This window comes from Manis javanica, chromosome 13, assembly GCF_040802235.1.
Source record: "Manis javanica isolate MJ-LG chromosome 13, MJ_LKY, whole genome shotgun sequence".
Lineage (NCBI taxonomy): Eukaryota > Metazoa > Chordata > Mammalia > Pholidota > Manidae > Manis > Manis javanica.
The window spans coordinates 15,785,211-15,805,145 of record NC_133168.1 but is presented as its reverse complement, the minus strand read 5'-3'; the positions used below and the strand labels follow the sequence as shown (position 1 = coordinate 15,805,145).

General features: G+C 40.8%; 1 long non-coding RNA gene across 1 annotated transcript; it reads right to left on the bottom strand.

Annotated features, from left to right (window-relative positions):
* Positions 1 to 4,778: 4,778 nt before the first annotated feature.
* On the bottom strand, positions 4,779 to 19,519 carry LOC140845845 (uncharacterized). Its single transcript, XR_012124755.1, has 3 exons — positions 10,438 to 19,519; positions 6,401 to 9,733; positions 4,779 to 6,075 (listed from the first exon to the last, which is right to left on the bottom strand). It is a non-coding gene; the product is annotated as an uncharacterized lncRNA (long non-coding RNA).
* Positions 19,520 to 19,935: the final 416 nt, after the last annotated feature.

The following is a 19,935-nucleotide window of genomic DNA, read 5'->3' as shown; positions in this document are numbered from 1 at the left end:
TGGCTTTTAATCTCTCTGGACTCTCAAATGAATAACCTTTGAATCAGTTTATAAACAGAAAATATCTTGAAAGCACTTTCTCTATTCAGGATTTTCAGCTACTTTGTTCCTTTTCAAAGCAACTTCACTGATTATATTGAAAAAGTAACATTTGATGCATTTTCCAATTTCTTTTTTTTTACTTTATTTCCTTTATTTGCTTGTTTGCTAACTGTTTTCTTCCTTTTGTTTTTCTTGCACAAATATTTACGGGGTGCTCATGATGCTAGGCTTTGGGTGCAGAACGTGGGGGAGGGCAAGTCGGTGATGCAGAAGCGAAGCGCACACTGTTCTTGACTTGCAGAAATTCACAATTTCATTGGGCTACACGTGTGAAGAAATGATTATGAAAAAGGCTATATAATTTCTCAGTATACGCAATTGCCGTTTGGGTGAAGAGGGGAAAAACTGATGCTGTTGGAAGAGGGATTACAGAAGGAAAGTTCCTAATGGGTTTTGAAAAGAGAAAAGGAAGGGGCGAGAGAACCATTTAGGTGGAGAGAAAATTTTTGAGAAGTCCTGGGGGGAGGGCTCTTGTGTCCGATGGAGAGGGAGAGAGAAGGAACAGAGAGCACGTGGCCTGGCAGAAGCCTATGAAGAAGAGTTGTGGTCATTTATTTCTGATGATAAATGAGAAGCTCATTATTCAAAAAGTGGAATATACAAATTCCAAAAACTCAGTGATAAATGTTATTCCACTCCTTATGAAAACAGCTCTTTTAGGAAGTGGTGTATTGGTTTTATAATTATTTCTTAGGTGTATTATTAAAATTTTCTGGTTTTGTCAGTTTATTTGTTTTCAAGGAAGTGGTTATGAATATTGATTTGTCTGTTTCTCACCAACAATTTTGCCTCTGTTCAAGACTATGATGTCTTTGAATAGCAGGAGCCATGAAATATTCAATTTTGTGGGTCCAGAGCCTGTTGCAGTATCTGAGTGGTAATAAACAAAACATGACCTGCAATTTTTTTTTTAAAGCTAATTGCTAATCAATAGCTTACCTCCAACTTCTGAATGGATTTTTTAGGTAAATTTAATATTTAAACGTAGCACTTCTATCCTGATACAGATTTTCCCCCACGGAAGTGTTTGCCTTTCCCTGGCTTGTCTTTCATTTCTTTTTTTCCCCCTTTTTTCTGCTCCCCTTTTATTCTTTTAACAGCAATTGAAGAAAACACCATCACTGCCAACAACAAAATACTACTTAGTTTGGGGTGATGGAAGGTGGTGAGGTTGTGTAGCCACATGAATGTACTTAATGCCACTGAACTTACATTTAAAAAATGGTACAATGCTACACTTCATGTTTTACTGTGAAGAAAATAGTATTAACATTTTCCAATTGGAAAATATTAAAGTTTCTGCAGTTGCTAAAGAATAGCACACCAAGCAAAACATTTATCTGAGTCTCAAGCTCCTAGCATGCCTTCCCCGCAACTCTCTAATGCGAAAAATAGAAATTGTATATACTTAAGGTGTATAACTTGAAGTTTTGAGATATATATATATATGTTGTGAACTGATCTCCACAATAAGACTAATTAACATATCCATCATTTCACATGGTTACTATTTCCTTTCTTTCCTTTTTTGTGGTGAGAACCCTTCAGAAATCTATCCTCTTAGCAAATTTCAAGTATAAAATACAGTTTTATTATGCTGTACATAAGATCTCCAGAACTTACTCATCTTATACTTGAACATTTGTACCCTTGGACTAACTCCTTTCCATCCCCCCTGCCCCAGAAGGCCCTGGCAACCAACATCCCCCTCTCTGCTTCTATGAGCTTGACTGTTTTAGAGTCCACATGTAAGTGAGGTCATGCGGTATGTGTCTGTTGTCTGGCTTATTTCGCTGGCATAACGTCCATCAGGTTCATCCATGTTGTTGCAAAAGGCAACATTACCTTCTTTATCAAGGCTGAATAAAGGATATATACACAGACCCCACATTTTCTTTTTCTATTCATCCATCAACAGACATCTAGGCTGTTTCCTTGTCTTGGCTACCGAGTATAATGCTGCAATGAACATGGGGGTGCAGGTATCTCTTTGAGAGTCAGGCTCTTACCTTTCTATGAAGCTTTCCTTCATCCTTAAATTGAGACACTCAAGAAATGTTCTAACTTCACTTTTTTTTCTAATCTTCAGTTTTGAATGCTTCCCTTTTTCCATGAGAGAATGTAAAAGTACATGTTGAATAGCCCTTATCTCTAGGGACATTTTTGTATTCCTTGGTTCCCAGTTACTTCCCTGGAGGAGTCTGCTGTTTTAGTCAAGGGTAATAAAAGAACACGAGTTGCCCCAGAATTGTAAGGGAATCTCTGTGGCCAACGTGCCCATCATCCTACCAGGACAGGCTTCCCTCTCCTGCATCTCTGACAGGTGGACATTCAGTGTCGGTCTGATCATTTCCCGTGATGACTAGCTCTGTGCCTCACAGGCTGCCCATTCCATCTTTGACCATCTCACTCACTGCACATTCAGTCCAGTTCGTGTTGACCCTGTGTCAGGCACTGGCAATGCCCAAGGGAACACGTGGCCTGGCTCTCATAAAGCTACATTAGAAGGTTCTTCCTAGAGGCTGAAATCTTGTCTGTTTACCTTGGTTCCATTTGTTCCAATTATGTCTAGAGTCAGGAAGAGTATACAGCACCACTAGTAAGTGCCTGCCGCGGGCTGCCCAGACAGAGAGGCTTGGCGGCTCCGTTTCTTTTCTCTCTCACAGGAATCCTGTGAGGCAGAGTCCATCACTGTCTCCATTTTACCGCTGAAGAAACTAAGCCTTAAAAGATTAAGTAGCTTGTGTAAGATACGTTTCTTCATTCATATTCATTCATTCATTCATTCATTCTTTCATCAAGCATCAGTTGAGAATCCACTGTGCAACTGCTAATATGAAGAAAACTTGGTGGCTGCCCTGAAAGAACTCACAGCTAAATGGGGGGTCAGGCAAACAGTGTGCTGGGCTGTGATCTGGGGGTGAGGACAGCTTAAAGGAAAGTCTCTTACCTGGTCCGTGGGTCCAGTCAGGCTCCTGTGTAGCACAGCCACCCCTGCTGGCCTCTGTCACACAGCTGGCCCCTCTAATTCATCCATCACCTGGATCTAGAGTGATCTGTTTAAACTGTGAGCCCGTTTTGTTACATTCATTCATTTCTTTGTTTTAGCCAATAGATATTTTTGAGTGCCTAATTTGTTAGCTTTTGGGGACACAGTAGTGAATAAATCACACATGATCAGGACATTTACAGAGCTTGCAAGGTAGATAAGAAACAGAAAAGGGAGACGCATAGGGTGACAACTGCAGGGCAACAAGAGCAGAGCAGGGATGCGGAAAGGGTGCCGTGTGGGACGGTGACTTGGGCAAAGGCTCCCTGGGGCTGTCAGTTCGGTCCCGTCCCCCCGGGCACACGGGTGCACCATGACCTTGCTCCTGCCCCTTGACTCATCTCTCACTTTGCCCACCTCGCCCCTCTGCTCCAGCTCTAAGGAAGGGCCCGCAGTACTTCTGAGTTTGAAAGGTACCATACTTTCTTTGGCTTCAGGCCTTTGAATATTCTATTTCTGAAATGTTTCCCTGTAGTATTTGCGTGGCCAATTCCTCTCAACCTTCAGCATTCAGCATCACTTCCTCCCAGATGTTGTCCGGGCTCCAGGCTGCCATAGGGTGCCCCTTTGGGACCTTCTCCAGCACTTGAACCTAATTCTCTGAGGGCACATATCACAGTGGGTTGCCATGGCCTGTTTTACGCCCTTGGTTTTTGGACTGACCTATGAACACTCTAAAGCAGGAACCCACTTGCCTGGTGTCTCAGGGCCGCACACGGTGGTAGATGAATGAATTTTTTCAAGGGAAATGAGTCCGAAGTCAAGGACGCTCTCCTCGAGGTTTTCCTTGAGTTCTCAGTTAACATTTCTTTTTCTTCCTAAAGATACTCATTTCCACCCTCTCAGAGATACTGTCCCTTGTCAAAATGCTTGCCTTTTCCTACCTTTCTTGACAAAATGTTCATCACATTTTAGTCCCCAGACTTTTCTACAGTGAATGAGCCTCTCACCATTGCATTTACTTGTTCATAAAAAGCTCGAAATGGAAAATGTCCACAGTGGAAAAAGCTCAACATGGACATATTTTTTAGTAGGAATATATTTTCCTTCCTTTTCCATGACATTTCTAGCTCTTTAATCTGAAGACTATCAGTTGAAAAATAAGTTCCAATGCATATTTATCTAATCCTTAGGTTGTAATTGCTTGTCAAATTTTGACTCTCTTGAGGACCTGACTTTTAAAGTATAGTCATTTCAGTGATACTCAGGACCTTATACGTTTTCTCAAAACATTTATTTCTTACCTTCCTGAGTGGTGTTCAGACTTCAGCATATTGTTAAGAAGCCCAAGCTGCCTGCACGGACTCTCCACGCACTAGCTGGGTAACCTTGAGCAAATTATTTTGCCTCCCTATGTCTTTCTGTCCTCATTTGTAAATGGGATAGTAATGGTACCTACCTGAGAAAGCATGTGTGAACACCGAGTAAGTTAATACTTGTAATACACCTGGAAGAGTGACTGGCATTTGCAGCAGCAATACTAGTTTCTGAGGAAGGGAAAACGGCACAGGGGAAGCTGGGCATACTGAGGCAGCGGGAGCTCCCGGCTGCCAGCTCCGCAGCTCCTTTCCGGGCAGAGGCAGGCCAGGCCAGCGACATCTGACCGGGGAAACTGCAGCCTCCTGGCAAATGTGCTCCCGCAATACACCTGACAGTGAACCCCATCTTTCCGAAGCCACAGTGCCCTTAGGGACCCTGGTCTGGCCGTCATGGTGCCATCTCATGGGTTGAACTGATAAAAAATGCTCTCTTGAATACCCATGCTGTTTGAAACAATGCTCACCTACTGAAAGAAAGAAAAAAGAACATTCTCTGACAGAATAGCTTAAATTGAATTTTAATATCAGAGAAAGACTTAGTTGATAAGAAAAAGCTAAAATCTAGGACAGTCATGGTTAGGATATTAGCAATACTTAGAAAGAGAAAATACTTCTTTGGGAATGATTTTCTTTAGTTAAGTAAAACCTACATGATTGAGCCATTGCTACTTTCTGACTCTACCAATTTTCTGATGAACCTTTAGTTTAGTGAGTATTTTATACCCTGCTTGTCTCAAAAAGTAGAGGCAGCTTGTAACTTCAGTGTAACAGCCTAGCTGCAATCTGCTCAGTACATGTGACATCATTTGGGGGCAGGACATGGAGCCAGACACCTCCTTGGGATTGGGCAAGGGTTAGGAGAGGAAAGGTCAGCAGACTCAGCTGAAGGTCAGGAAGGCAGTTCAGGCAGGCGGAGCAGTGTCCAGACAACAGAAGGTAACTGTCTGGCTATTCGAGCACGCAGCTGAGCTTGGAAAGGTCCAGCAGAGGGTGGCAGGGTATCATGAGCTACAGGATGGGACATCTGGGAACAGATTATATTTGGGTGAGAGAGAAGGAATCGGCCAACCCTAGAAGCATGGGGTCGGCTGCTAAGAGATCCCATGGAGGGGGTTGGTGGGATTGAGGCCGGTAAGGGGAAGATCAAGGCAGGACTCCAGCCCTAAAGGGAAGCCGTCATCCCCTCGGGCACAAGCTCTCGGCCAGATGAGCAGTAAAGGGAACCTGATGTCGAGCCCCTGAAAGGCCCCCACTCCCAGTACGTGGATGGGACTGAGCCAAATCACACCGAGGATCACGGCCGGGGCTGCGGTGGGAGGAGGCTGCTGACTGCTGGTATCAGGCACGCCCTGGGCGCCAAGGAGCTGGAAACCGCAGGTGCCGTGGCTTAGTCAGAGGGGCGTTCACGGCTTCCTTAACAGGAAGTGTGGAGAGCACGACCTCAGGGTCAGAGGGCAGTTCATCAGGATGGTCCCCGTCCTCTGCTCTGATCCCGAGTGCAGGCTCCGCGTCACCACTGTCAGGTCTCCATGCTTGAGGTCCTCACACAGTGTCCTCGGCAGGAAGGACACGTGGGAGCCAAAGCCTGCTTCCTCCTGTTCCTGTCTGGAAAGGGAAGGTTTGTGAAGAAGCCCCCCACCGTTCTCCTGCCTGCCCGTGGGCCATTTGTAAGTCACCTTGCATTGCCAGCCTCTACAGGGGTGGGCCAGGCAGCAGGAGAGAGTGGTTGCTGGAAATCTTTTTTTCTCTTTCTCCTTAAGTTAAGCAGCCTGATAGGTGCCCCTTCAGTCTCCCTTGTGGGAAGAATATTAAACTGCTTTGGCTCTGTTGCTCCTGGAGGAGGGGGTGCCCTGCTCTGGGTAAGTTCACTGTAAATTCACTGAGACCAAATAACGAGAACAGAAAGTCAGGGGTAAAAACGGGCTCATACCAAGCTTTATTCTCGCTGTGGTCACCCGGCTACGCACAAGCAAGCCCGTTTCCACCTCCGGCCCAGCTACAGCCTCCACGCTCTCTCCTGGGTCCCGGCACAGGGCTCTGTGGCTTCCCTTGCTAGCTTCCTGACACCAGGCGGGACTCTGGGCAGGTCCCTGTGGTGACTGGCAGATGCCTGACCAATGACATCCAGGTGCCTGTGTGTGTCCTCTCCACCCCTCCCCTGGACCAGCACTTCTGTGACTGACAGTTTGCTCCAGCAGCTCTATGGACAGGTAAATGGTTTTCTGCCAAGGGGTATGTAAGCAGGCTTGTGTGATATTAGAATCAAGGGAGGTGAGAATCCTGGCCGTAAAATTTGTTTTCCCTATAGGCTCCTTTAGGAAAAAACTGATTTTCTCACAGATTTATAGCTCCTCCCTCTCTCTAAGACTGACCAGTCCTGGGGATCAGGTGGTAGAGCATGTGGGCCTTGCCCCGCAGCCTGTGGCCCACACTGGGTTGCAGGAGTTGCAGCGCCAGCTGCAGGACAAAGGGCAGCCGAGAGAATACTGCCCTACACTCCGTGTCTTTGAAAACTGCCAAGCCCTCCGAGCCAAGGAGAGTCCATTTCAGGCAGCTGAGTTCTTCACTTGCACCTTCTCTCAAAGAGGAAGTTTGTAACTATGAGGCAGCAAGAATTAATTATATGGTCAGATGGTGGCGCCTTGAAAACTGAAAAGATCGGTTCTCCCAGCCTAAAATGATCCCGAGAGCCCTTGAGCAAGAAGACAGTTTTCAGGCCCCCTGACCTGGAGGTTCTGTCTTCAGAGGTACAGAGACTTCAGAACTGTGTGCACCTCGGGGGGGCAGCACAGGAGCCACTGGGCACTTCAGACATACCATCAACCAAAGTTTACCTCACTTGAGCCTTTTCTGAAGAAACTGTTAGATGACACACTTTGGTGAAATGAGGTGGTGAACCACAAAGCAGACATGAAGTCTGGCAAACGGGGACGGAGCCCCGGCAAGCAGGGAAGGGGGTCACAGGCCCACAGCTCCGCGGTGGCCTGAGGAGCGCTGCATCTGTGTGGGAGCTGGAGGACCTGCATGCATGGCTCCAGGGGCAAACGGATCTGTAACTGTGTTTGAGAATATGAAAAATTGATAGGTGTGAGCTGAGCTGTAAGTCTATTGGAGCACTTATTTAAAAAGGTGAAAAATCTATAGGCAAATAAAAAAGGTACTAGGAGAAATCAATGGTTTTAAGGGAAAAGCAACATAATTATAGTCATAATTAGTTGGCTTAGTTGTGAATACTAGTTACAGTCTCAATAATGCAGCATCAACTGATTTAATCTCAAACTCTGATCTAACTCTATTGGGATAAAAGGGTTGGGGAAATGGGGGAGGCGTGTACTAGCTAAATCCTCCACTACCATAGCATGAAGTCAGAATCTGATATGCAAAACTGATCAACTAAGAAATAGCAGTGTAAACATATTAGTGACAAATAAATAGAAGAAATGGATGGAGAGTAGGGGATGGGGGCAGCAGCTGTTCATTTTGTAGAAGATTAACTTGATTTAAAAGCAATGTGCAGGTATTACCTTCATAAAACCCATCTTTAAAACGCATTTTAAAATCAAGCAAATTGTTTACTTGCTGAGGTCTAGCTTTTTCTTTGCTCTGAGGAATCCTGCCTTCCCCGGACCTGTGGCCAGGCCACCGGGATGTGCTACACAATCATGCCCCTTAATGAGCTGGCCCGTAGGTGGAAGGGGAGGTGTCAGCGTTTCAGGGCTTGTGTCGCCCTCGTTAAACAGAGCCAAGTTCTGCGGAGTTTTAATTAAGCTCATATTGGGAAAGAAGGAGTGGGAGGGGTTGGGAGAAGAAGAAAACCCCACTCCACTCTTTGCTCCAGCAGGTCCAGCCAGACATTACTGCTTGCATAGCAGTGATCTGTCCTACTCAGCTACCACCGGGGAAATTACCATATGCAAACATGCAACTCAGGTTTAGGGAAGGTCCTTGAATGCTCAAAGTTATTAGTGTTCAACTTAATCCTCAGGGATTAGTATTTATGCCAAATTAATAACTAGAAGGACATTCTGTAAATGACTCATTTAGTCATAGTGTACATTTATGGTTTTATACAAATAATCACTACAATTTATGGTGATTAGAGCATTAAGTTCAATTTTCACTTATGTTTGGAGGCAGCTGTTTCTCACGGCGTCCCTCAGGTTTAATGCAGGAAGCCTTACCATGGGTCATATGCTGGGTCTGGGAAGGCTACCCTGCCAGTTTTTCTGAGACTCTCCATAATGCTGGTCTTGCAAAAACATTCCATGAGCAGAGCACCGGTAATCTGGCCTCAGTGCAGGATCCTCCCGACAGGCCTAGAGATCGTGCCTGGGGAGCTTGACTTTTTACATTTGTTTATGAGACATTTTCTGATTCCTAAATCAAGGTAACATTTTTAAAAGTACTGTGAAGAATTTATGTTAACGTTGTTACTGCACACGGGAGGATTTAGAATCTTTTCCCGGAAGGAGGAATGAACACAAATACACATTCAATTTTATTCCCCCCACCCCAATGTTTTGATTCATTCTTCTTTCATCAACACCTGAAGTACATGTAACAAGAAATGAAGTAGCCCTAGTGGAGAATGGGGAAGGTGACATTACCAGTGCTGAGACTGCAGGCATTTAGAAGGGGATCCAGGCCGTCCTGTGTTTACGAGATGAGGAAACTGGTCAGGCCTCCTGACACTCTTAAGAAGCCCCCAAGAGTAAGGCGGCACCCACCTGGGACCAGAACTGGTCTGTCTCCAGTCTTTTTCCTCCAGAGAAGTGCTATTCCCTCACGCAGTCAGCTTGGAAGTAATTTTTAAAATTATAATACCTTTAAAAGTAGTTGTATCAGATGAACGGGGTTTTGTAAAATGCACTTACAGGCATTGATGGCATGTATAATGTAAGCAACCCTGTTACAGGCCTGCAAAGATAATTATTTTTAGATAATCAGAATTGTTATTTTCTTTGTACCTGATCTCCTATGATTACCAGTCTGTAAAAAGTGTGACAGAGACGTGGGTAGCAATTTCTCTCCCGCCCCATGACCAGACCTCCTTCATCAGGGATCGAGTTCATGAATGCTGATGTAAGAGGAAGTAGAAGTATACTTGCTACCATTACATCTATGGTTGGCATGTCTACCTTGGGATGACAAATAATTAAAATTGGAGATTGTCATGTCAGTGAATAGCCTTTGTCTTCATTCCATGGTTCTTTTTCTTTTATTTCCCTTCTCTTCATATGAAAAAGAAGACAAAAAAAAATACCTAAAAAAGAAAAAGAAAAGAAAGAAAAGATGGCTATTCACCAAGGAAAAATTTAAGGAGCATATGCACGTGCTCATGAAATCAGTTTGTAGAGAGGACAGTTCTCTGAGATGAAAGGTCACATTTTAATGGTTAATAAAATGCTGCATTCCTAACAGTCAACGGGATATAGAATTTGGAACAATTTGGTATAGGAAATCTTTTAAGTAACAAATATTTAATATTTTTACTAAGTCCCATTTAGCTATTTTGAAGCATAAATTAAGACATTCCCACCCCGCCCTGCCGCCTCCCCCACCCCTCAGCAAATAACCAAGGCACTAAGTGGAGACAAATTTTATTGTTTCATTTTAATGAACCTGCCTCTATGACTGCCGGAACACAGCCTACATTTGTATTACAGACCATCCACTGTCACTGTGACAGCTGCATTTAAGGGGAATGGCAGGTTGTTCAGATCCTGAATTAAGTTCCAAGGAACAACTATTGAAATGTTTAAACATTTCAGGCAGCAAAACTGGTTCAGGTACTTGCTTGTTTAGGCAAGCAAGAAAATAAGCACAGGCTTCCTGTATTTTTTTTATTTATAGACCTACCCAAAGAATACATGACTTCTGTTGATTTCAAGATAGTCACTTAAGTTAGCAGCATGTAGTTTTAACTGTGATAGCTGGCATGGCTAATATGGGAAAAAGTGGACTTACCTGATGCCTCCTCAAGTTGAGAATAATCTAAAGTAGCTTTAAAACGAAGGTATCTCTCTGCAGTATTTTCTTCTTTTTTTCTTATCACGTCCATAAGTGGTTGACAGGTGTCATCTATTGTCGGGTCCTGAACAGGAGCACAGCAGGAAACTTCCCCTTTATCCACTTACAAGAATGAGTAAGCAAAGTTAAATGCATTTCATCGCTAGTAGAGTCATGTGAGCATGAAGAAGACCCAGTTCCTTTGGTTCCTCATTTCAGTGTCTGGTCCCCTAGGCACAAAGGTCTAAGCAAGTTTTGTCTAAGCATTTTCTGTCCATGTGTATATTCTGTTGATAAGCCTGCTCACAACTCTCTAAACTCAGTCGTATGAAGAGATGGGGATTTGTTCCTCATTAAGAGATTGAGATTTGTTCCTTGTTAATTTATGAATTTCCTCCATTTCTTTCCCTCAATGGCGACAATACACCTTCCTGAAGCTTACTGGTGTGCAGAGATTTATGATTCCTACGCATGTGGCTGTAGAAGTACTCTGAACAACTGTGGGTAGCAATTTCTCTCCTAGACGTTACTGAGCAATTCCTTATGCTGTGCTCTTGTGTTTTACTCTCCCTCACTCTATTCCTCATTTATTAGCATCTCTGTCACACTTTTTACAGACTGGTAATCATAGGAGATCAGGTACAAAGAAAAGAACACTTCTGATTATCTAAAAATAATTATCTTTGCAGGCCTATAACAGGGTTGCTTACATTATACATGCCATCAATGCCTGCAAGTGCATTTTACAAAACCCTGTTCATCTGATACAACTACTTCTACAAGTATTATAAAAAATTACTTCCAAAGTGGAGAATCAATTTTGTTGTAAACCAAGAAATTCATACATTCTCGTTGCAGAATCTTTTAGAAAATACAAATCACCTGTAATTCCCATCCTCCATCAGCAATTTATGTCCCCACAGATGCCATACCTTTAATGCATGACCTCCCACTGTCCTGTCTCTACCTCTGTCTCCTCCTTCTTCAAACATACTTATTTTGAAATTACAAAGTTATCCATTCTTATTAAACATGTTGAAAAATTCAGAAATAAAAAGGTAATAATCTCTCCACTACCATCTCCCCTTCCTGGGATAATCATTATTAAGTGTATCCTTCTCCACTTTTTCCACATTCATATGCATGTCATGTTACACATACAAGGTTTTTGTTTTGCTTTAAAAATTTTTTAGATAAAAAAAGCATCATATATATGCTTTTCAATGTCCTATTTTCATGTAGCAATAGATTATAGTTATCCAGATCAATATATATAGACCTAGTTCATGCCTTTAAAAAAATGACATAATTTATCATAATTAACCTTTTCCCTATTAATAGACATTTTTTGTTGAGGGTATTTTTTTTAATTAAAAAACCTTTTTTTTCTGGCCATTCTGCAAAATGGTATTTTGCCCCTATTTTTGGTACTTATATCTTTATATTCAGGTGCTCTTAATCCTGTAGATTCCTCAAAGTGGGAATGCTCTGCCCAAGAATATGATTTTACTTTTAATAGAAGTTAGCACACTACTTTGGAATAAATGTAAAACATGTCCACGATCTTCACACTAAAAACTATAAAACATTGCTGAGAGAAATTAGAAAAAATGTACATAAACGGAGAAAATTACCTTGTTCATGGATTGGAAAATTCAATCTTGTTAAAAGATGTCAGTTCTCCCTGACTTGGCCTACTGCGTCAAGGCAATTCCAGTCAAAATTCCAATAAGCTTTTTTTTTTTTTTAGTAATTAACAAGTTGATATGAAAATTTTTACTAAAATTGCCAAAACAATTTTAATAAAGAACAAAATTGGAAGGCTTACATTACTGATTTGAAGACCTGACATAGAGCTACAACTTGGTACAGCTCAAGGAAAAGGAATAGTGAATTCACCAACAGACTCATATATACGGTCAACTGATTTCAACAAAGGTGCTTGCTTAGGACATTCAATGGGGAAAGGGAAGTCTTTTCAGAGATGGGAACAAAACTGCATAGCTGTGTGGGAAAAAAGGAGCACTGATTTCTTCCCTTTACACCAAACACAGTAATTACTCAAAATGTATCACAGACCTAATGTAAAAGCTAAAACTGGGAAGTTTTTAGAAGAAACATAGGGAACAATCATTGCAAAGATTCTTCTAGACAGAACACAGCGAGCATGAAACAAAGAATTGATAAACTATTTCATCAAAATTAAAAGCTTTTCCTCATTGATAAATAATGATTAAGAAAATGAAAAAGGCAAGCCACAGACTGGGAGAAAATATTCACCGCACAAACATTGGACAAAGAATGGTAACAAGAGTACATACAAGTATTATAACTCAAGAAGAGACACAACCAATTAAAAAAATGGCCAAGAGATTTTGATATTTCAGAAGATAAATTATATGAAAGCTCAGTAAGCACACGAGAAGATGCTCAAAATCATTAGTCATCAGGGAAATGCAAAATTAAAACCACAAGACACTACACACTTATTAGAATGGCTAAAATAAACAAGACTGATCATATACTGACAAGGATGTGGAGCAACTGGAACTCTAATACATTGCTGGTGGGAACACAGAATTATACAGATACTTTAGAGAAGTTTGGCAGTTTCTTAAAAAGTTAAACATATACTTACCATAAAACTAATTGCACTTCGAAGTATTTACCTTAAAGAAATGAAAACGCATGATTTCAGGAAGACTTGTGTAAAAATGTTCACAGGAGCTTTATTTTCAAGAGCCAAAAACTGGACATAACCCCAAATATTCATCAATAGGTGAGTGCATAAACAAAATTTGTTCTATCTATACAATGAACCCTGATCAAAAATAGTAACAGAACAAAGTATTATTACCTGCAAGAAGTTGGTGAGTATCAAAATCATTGTGCTGACTGAAAAGTCAGCCAAAAAAAGAGACTATATTCTGTAGGATTAAATACTAGAAAATGTCAAATAATTACAGAATGCAGATTGCTGGTTGCCTGGGGTAGAGAGGTGCAGCAAGGATGGATTGTCAGGGGTCACAAGGGAACTTTTGGAATTGGGGAAACTCTTCGATCTTGAACTGCTGTGGTTTCATGGTGTACCCACATCTTGTCAAAACTTATTAAATTGTACACCTATGTGTTTGTATGTAAATTATACCTGTTGATAATTTATTTCCTAAGAATTTTAATTGTGTCCAGTTCAGAACAAACCCAGTCCCAACTCCACTGGATTTTTGATTGAAATTATGTTAAACAATCTATTACTACTATAGTAAAGTTTTTATATTGTTTTCTCATTTAGGAAAAATTTTTTTAATATTATTAAGACTCTACAATTTTCTTCAGCCTGTCCTATTTCCTGTTCAATGTTCTGTTTGGTATTTTAGAGTTTTATAGCCACTATGAGTTCAGATTTTTTAAATATCTCATTTCCATATTGGATTATTGTTATAGGGAGGAACTACTGATTTTGATAACATATGCAATACATTTTATAAACTTCTCTACTTCTAGTACAATTGAAATAGATCTTATGGGCTTTCTATACAATTTTACATTCTGCAAATAATCTTGTTCCTTCATTTCCAGTGTATATACTAAAATTATTGCTTTGGGGTCTTTTAGCTAAAACTTCAAAAATGTTAAATGATCATATTTACATTACACATCTCAACTTTCAGATAAAATGTTTCAGATTTAATTAAAATGTCATGAATTACTTAATAGGCTGTTGGTTTAGATAAGGGGTCTTTACCAAGTTTGGAAATTACACTTTAATCCTTCTACTTTATTTGTAAATATTGTACATGTTAATTAGGCATTTACTATGTAATCATGCAGTTCCTTTAAAGTGTTTATATTACACTGAGAAATTTTAGAAAAAATGTTGCATTCTTGTTATAAGCCCTACTTCTTGGTGTATCATTCTTTTAATATTTTGAAGCATTCCATTTGCACAGATTTACACACCAACTATAGAACCATATCATACTTTAAATGGCTATACAGTATTACATGGTATAGCTCTATTACTATTTAACCCTGATTGGCTGTTTTTTTTTTTTTACTCAATAAACATTAATTAAATGCTGTGATAAACATTAATTAAACATAATTGTAGAGTAGTATACCTCTAAAGTAATTTCTCATTTCACCTTTACTTTCTATGCTTCTTTCCTATGGATGGGAGTGGTGGGAAAGACAAGATTCATATATTCAAAACTTTCTTATTTTCTAATGTTCAGGTATAGAATTCTAGGCAGTTTTGCTGCCCCAGGCTCCACTTACCTGAACCCTTTTTGATTAGCCTTTGCCTAGTTTTGAAAGCTCTATCTTTGTGTCTTTCCTCATCTAATCCTTACCTCTATGCTGCTGTTTTCTGTGAATCCCAGGGATATGGCAGATTTTATTTTTCTCTGACTCATTAATGATTCTAACACCAGTTCCAACGTGTGGGTTTTTTCCCCCACACCAAGCCATTCCCCGACACTAGCTGGGTGTCCTACAATTCATTTCAATTCTGACACTGTCTCTTGGGGTTGGCATCAGATGCCACAGGTTAAGAGTTCAGTCCTTTAAGACAGTCCCCTCTTAACCACCATTTCAGACACCTGTGCTTGACTGGCTGGCTAGAGATTAGTCCCACTGAACCCTCCTCCTTGGATTTTATTAATTTGCCAGAGTGGCTCACAGAAATATTTTACTTGTTAGATCACTGGTTTATTATAAAAGGATATGCCTTGCGAACAGCCAGGTAAGACAGATGCATAGGGCAAGGTATCCAGACAGGGCTCAGAGCTTCCATACTGTGAGCGTGCCACTCTCCCCAGACCTCCCAGCGTTCAACACCTGCGAGCTTTCTGTACCACGTCCTTTTGGGGTTTTTATGGAGGTTGCATTACACAGGCATGACCTATTAAATCACTGGCCATTAGTGACTGAACTCAAACTCCAGCCCCTCTCCCCTTCCCCAAGGCCTTGGGGTGGGACTGGAAGTTTCAACCTTCTAATGAACTGGTTACTTGCCCTGGCAACCAGTCCCCATTTTTGGGTCACTCAGGGGCTTTCCAAAAAGTCACCTCGGTAAAATAACAAAAGGTACCTTTACTGCTCTCATCACATAGGAAATTCTAACAGTTTAGGAGCTGTGCAACAGGAACGGGACAAAGACCCAATACCTATGATTATAAGTCAACAGTATCACACTAATCCTCTTAGCTTTCACATTACTAGATGGGTTAGGAGCTAGAAAACTTACAGTTGCCAAAATCCTGTCAGCTCAATGGTGTAGGTAATTCTCAAATTTGTGCAAGTTACTTGGGGAACTTGAAAAAAAAAATTTATATCCCTGGGTTATATCCTGCCATGGTGAAGCAGAATTTCAGAAGCTGGGGCCCACAGAGCATGCATTAAAAACAGCTCATAGCCACTGAAGTGCCAATTCATTTGTTCGTGCTTCTTGCTGGGACCGTGCTTCACCCTAATCAAACCCACGGGAGAACCTTCGGAATCCCCTTCCCTCAGGCCCACCCACCAGCAGGGACCAGGTTTGCGCCAACAGAGGAAGGGGAAGTTCTACCCCGGTGGGATTCCTCCAAGGGCCCCACATGCTGCGCCCATGGCAAAGGGCTTAGGTCTCCCGTCCTGACTTTATTTTTTACTGCGCAGAAAGCAAGAAAAAGGTTAAGAACTTTTAAAACGGAAAAAAACCCCCACAATACAATGTCAACACCTGAAGACATCAACCATTTCATTTTTGTTTTTCCTCATAGTTCTTGTTGGAGTTGTTCCATTCAATGGCATTATCATTTCATTCCCATTAAAGATCAAATAGACTTTGTGAATGGGCTTAGGGCTCTCTTCCCCTTTGTTAAGCCTACAAGAAAATGTATTCAGGCCTAATTAAAAATGAGATTTTTTAGGTGTTGAGGTTTAGAAGACCGGGTTTGAACTGGAGTTCATCAGTTACTAGCTGGGCAAGTTTTCAAACATCTCTGGGCTTTGCTTTCTAACGCAGGGGTAACTAACATTTAAGAAATGCCTGAAACATAGTATACACTTAGGAAATGTTAATTCCTTTGTTGCTTTATGATACCTGTTTCTTAAACATTTTTTTCTCTTATGGCTAATTTTCATTTTCTCATCATAGTGGTTTAGTTCTACGAAAGTCTCTATTTGTTGATTGGAGATGTAATTGAAAGTTTCTAAGGTCGATTGTCTGATACTAAGCATTTAAATTACTTCAAGTCTGGTTCCCAATTAGTGTTCCAACTAAAGTGTTCCAACTTCACATTTTGAAATTAGGTTATTCCCCAAGCTGCATTAGTTATAAATACAGGGGAAGTTTTTAAGTGTACACCATTTTGGTCAGATTTTGACACTAATGAAAATGTAAATTACCTGTGCATTCTTGTCAGAGATGGCTTTTCCTATTCCATTTTTCCAGGGAGAATGGGGACAGAGGAAGTAGAGGAGGCAGTGGCCTAGTTTCCTTTCCAAGAGTGTGGTGCCGGCTACTCACTGTCCTCTGCATCTTTGTGGTCCTTCTCTAGTGACTGAATTCTTACCCTTTAATTAGGCATACGGCTGCTCATCGGACATTTCCCAGCCTCCCTGCAGGTAGCGGCCACGTGACTAAGTTCAGGAAAACGGATGCGGGTGACATGTTCCTGCCCTTTCCCTTTCCTCTTTGGCTGGGATGCAGATGAGCAGAACTTTGGACTTTAAAAATTTTTGTACTTCAAAATTTTTCTATGAGAAAAAAAAATCTGCTATCTCACTTAAGCCATTATTTCAGGCAGTAGCCAAACTGATCCAATAACTATAGTTAATGTACAAAGTCTAGAGCACTAAGACTATAGAATTTTTCTGATATGGATAAAAGAGAAAGAGAAAAAGGAAGAAATGTTCAGCTTAGGCCAAGGAAATCTGTACCACTTCCTCAAACCTCCTATAAATAAAACAGGGAATTGTGAATGGGAAGACAGAAGTATATAGTCAGACCTATGAGCTTTAATATAAATATTTAAGTTAGACTGTTGTCCAGTAATGTACTAATAGTATAATAGCCCTAATGTACTGAAATAGATGTTTTGTAAGCACACAAACTCGTCATTTTCATATGCATCTTAGAGAATGGAGACATATTTCCAATCCTCAAAGAAAAAATATGTTAAGATTCTCATGGTACATGCAAAAGGCATACATACCACAAGAGTGGTGTCAAGTTTTGAAAGTGATGTGCACATCACATTTTAAATGATAGTTAGGTGTATCTGTAGGAAACTGATTAAAAGTTAAAAGGGTATCTGATGAAGGAATATTGTCATTTTTTCTTCAACCATAAAAAAAGTTACATCCCTTTTCAGGTTTCTTCAGTCTCTAATTTGAGTTTAGTAAATGTATCAATTGATAATTAATATAGTCATTCCTGTAAAAATGAGAGGTATCCACAAAGATAAAACAGTCTGAAAGGTAACTGCATTTTGTAAATTACTTTTGCTTTTCAGAAGATGAATATCCAACATTTACTCGGTAATTTCTGGTGCTTTCAAAGTAATTGTCCTGCTGCTATATGGCATCTTTAAGAAACCACTGGCCATTAAATTACAGAAAGAATGCATTTCACTACTTGGAAATATAAAAGCACCATAAAACTCTGAAGTTAAATGACCATTTGCTTCTCAGAGAGGCTTCACTGAAAAAATTAACACAAAGGGCAGGTCATCTGAGTAACTGTTTTGGTGGGACCTCATGGACTGTGGGATGAGATTTCGGAGTAGTAAACACTGATGGGAAAGGAGCACAGGTCCTAGCAGTTAGAAGTATGTGGTTGGCCAGTGTGATCTTAGTTATGTGGACCCCTCTATCCAAGAAGGACCACCGACAGCATCCATACCAGATACCATGTCAAATATTTTTAAAAGAGGATTTTCATTTCTTAAAATATTGTTTTGCATCTTGTCTGTGGCACAGTAATCATCCTAGTTTTTCCTAGGATTTTGAGTAAGCAATAAGCAGCTACAATCTGAATAAAAATGAAGAGCAGAATTTTTTTTTTGAAGTTAAACTGATCAACCATATTTGCTGAAAAGTATCATGGTCCTACTAATGTGCGACTTGTCATGTCCATTTACATTTCTAACACCTCAAGCAACGCAGATATAAAAAGGCTTTAACAAACAAATGCAAGAGATTTTGTAAGCAAAGTATTAAGGTTTATACAAACACAGTGATGTTAAATGTTTCAGAACGTTGCAGTAAAACAGGCCACAATGGACATAATTACAAGCGTCCTAAACTGTTTTCCTTCAAAGACTGACTGATACACAGGAAGGTTTTCAAGTATCACTAAAAAGTGGCTGAATTAAAATTCCCTCTCAAAGGAATTAAAACAACTATTAAGAAAGGGAAAAAGCTTAAAAAGTTAAGAAGTACATATTGTGTGATTTCATTTACATAGAATTCCAGAAAATGGAACTGATCTGTTTTGTTAGAAAGCAGATGAGTGTCTGAGGCCGGGGAGAAGGGAGAGATGGGTGGTAAAGGGGCGTGAGAGCATGTGTGGGGGTGAGGGCGAGGTTCACAATCCTGCTTGTTCAGTGGTTTCATAAATTTATATGTATATCACAACTCAATAAATTATACACTTATAAATGGATGTAGTTTACTGTGTAAAAATTATACTCCAATTAAGAAAAAAAAAAAAGAGGCAAACAAAAATTAAAAAAATAAGCGCAAAACAAAATCCCAGGTTGAGCCTCATTTTCCTGAGTGAACAAGTCTTCTTTCCAGACTAAGCCTAACAGGATCATTATTTGTCTTCCCATTTTTGGCAAATCTTTCAGGGAAAGGGGTTGGAAGAAGGAAGACACCCTTATCTATCAAATAAAGAATGTGAAAGCTGAAGCGCCTTGGAACTTAGCAAGCACTTTAATTCACGGTATGACAGAGGGGGTCAGAGCAGAGCTGGATTTAGAAGAGACATGCGGCCTCACTGTGGGCTTTGTCGCTATCTGTAAAGTGGTCACAAAGCCCCATGCCGGCAAGTTCCAAGTGACCTGTGTTCTCCTTCCTGTTTGCTGTTCGGCTGAAGTTTTTCCTGTGCTGCTCTTGACATCATGGGCTGACAGTGGCCCCAGAATCCCTTTGCATGTGACACTGCTTAAAACAGATGGCGGTGGGAAAGCAGGCTCCAGCACAAGTCTTACTTGTGGGAGTCTATTTTCTCATCTGTGAAATGGGAATACCGTCTAACAGCCACGCGACTGGAACTGCCCGTTAACTCGGCATTAGGCATAGCAGCTTGGCTTATTATCAGTGTTCAATAAATATTTGCTAAAGGAATGAGTGAAGGAATGGATCCATTTACTAAAGTGACGGTAAGAGTTTTTACGAATGTATGTATGTGTGCATATGTGTTCTCTGGGGGGGTTAGGTTGATAAAGGAATGGTATATTTAATGCA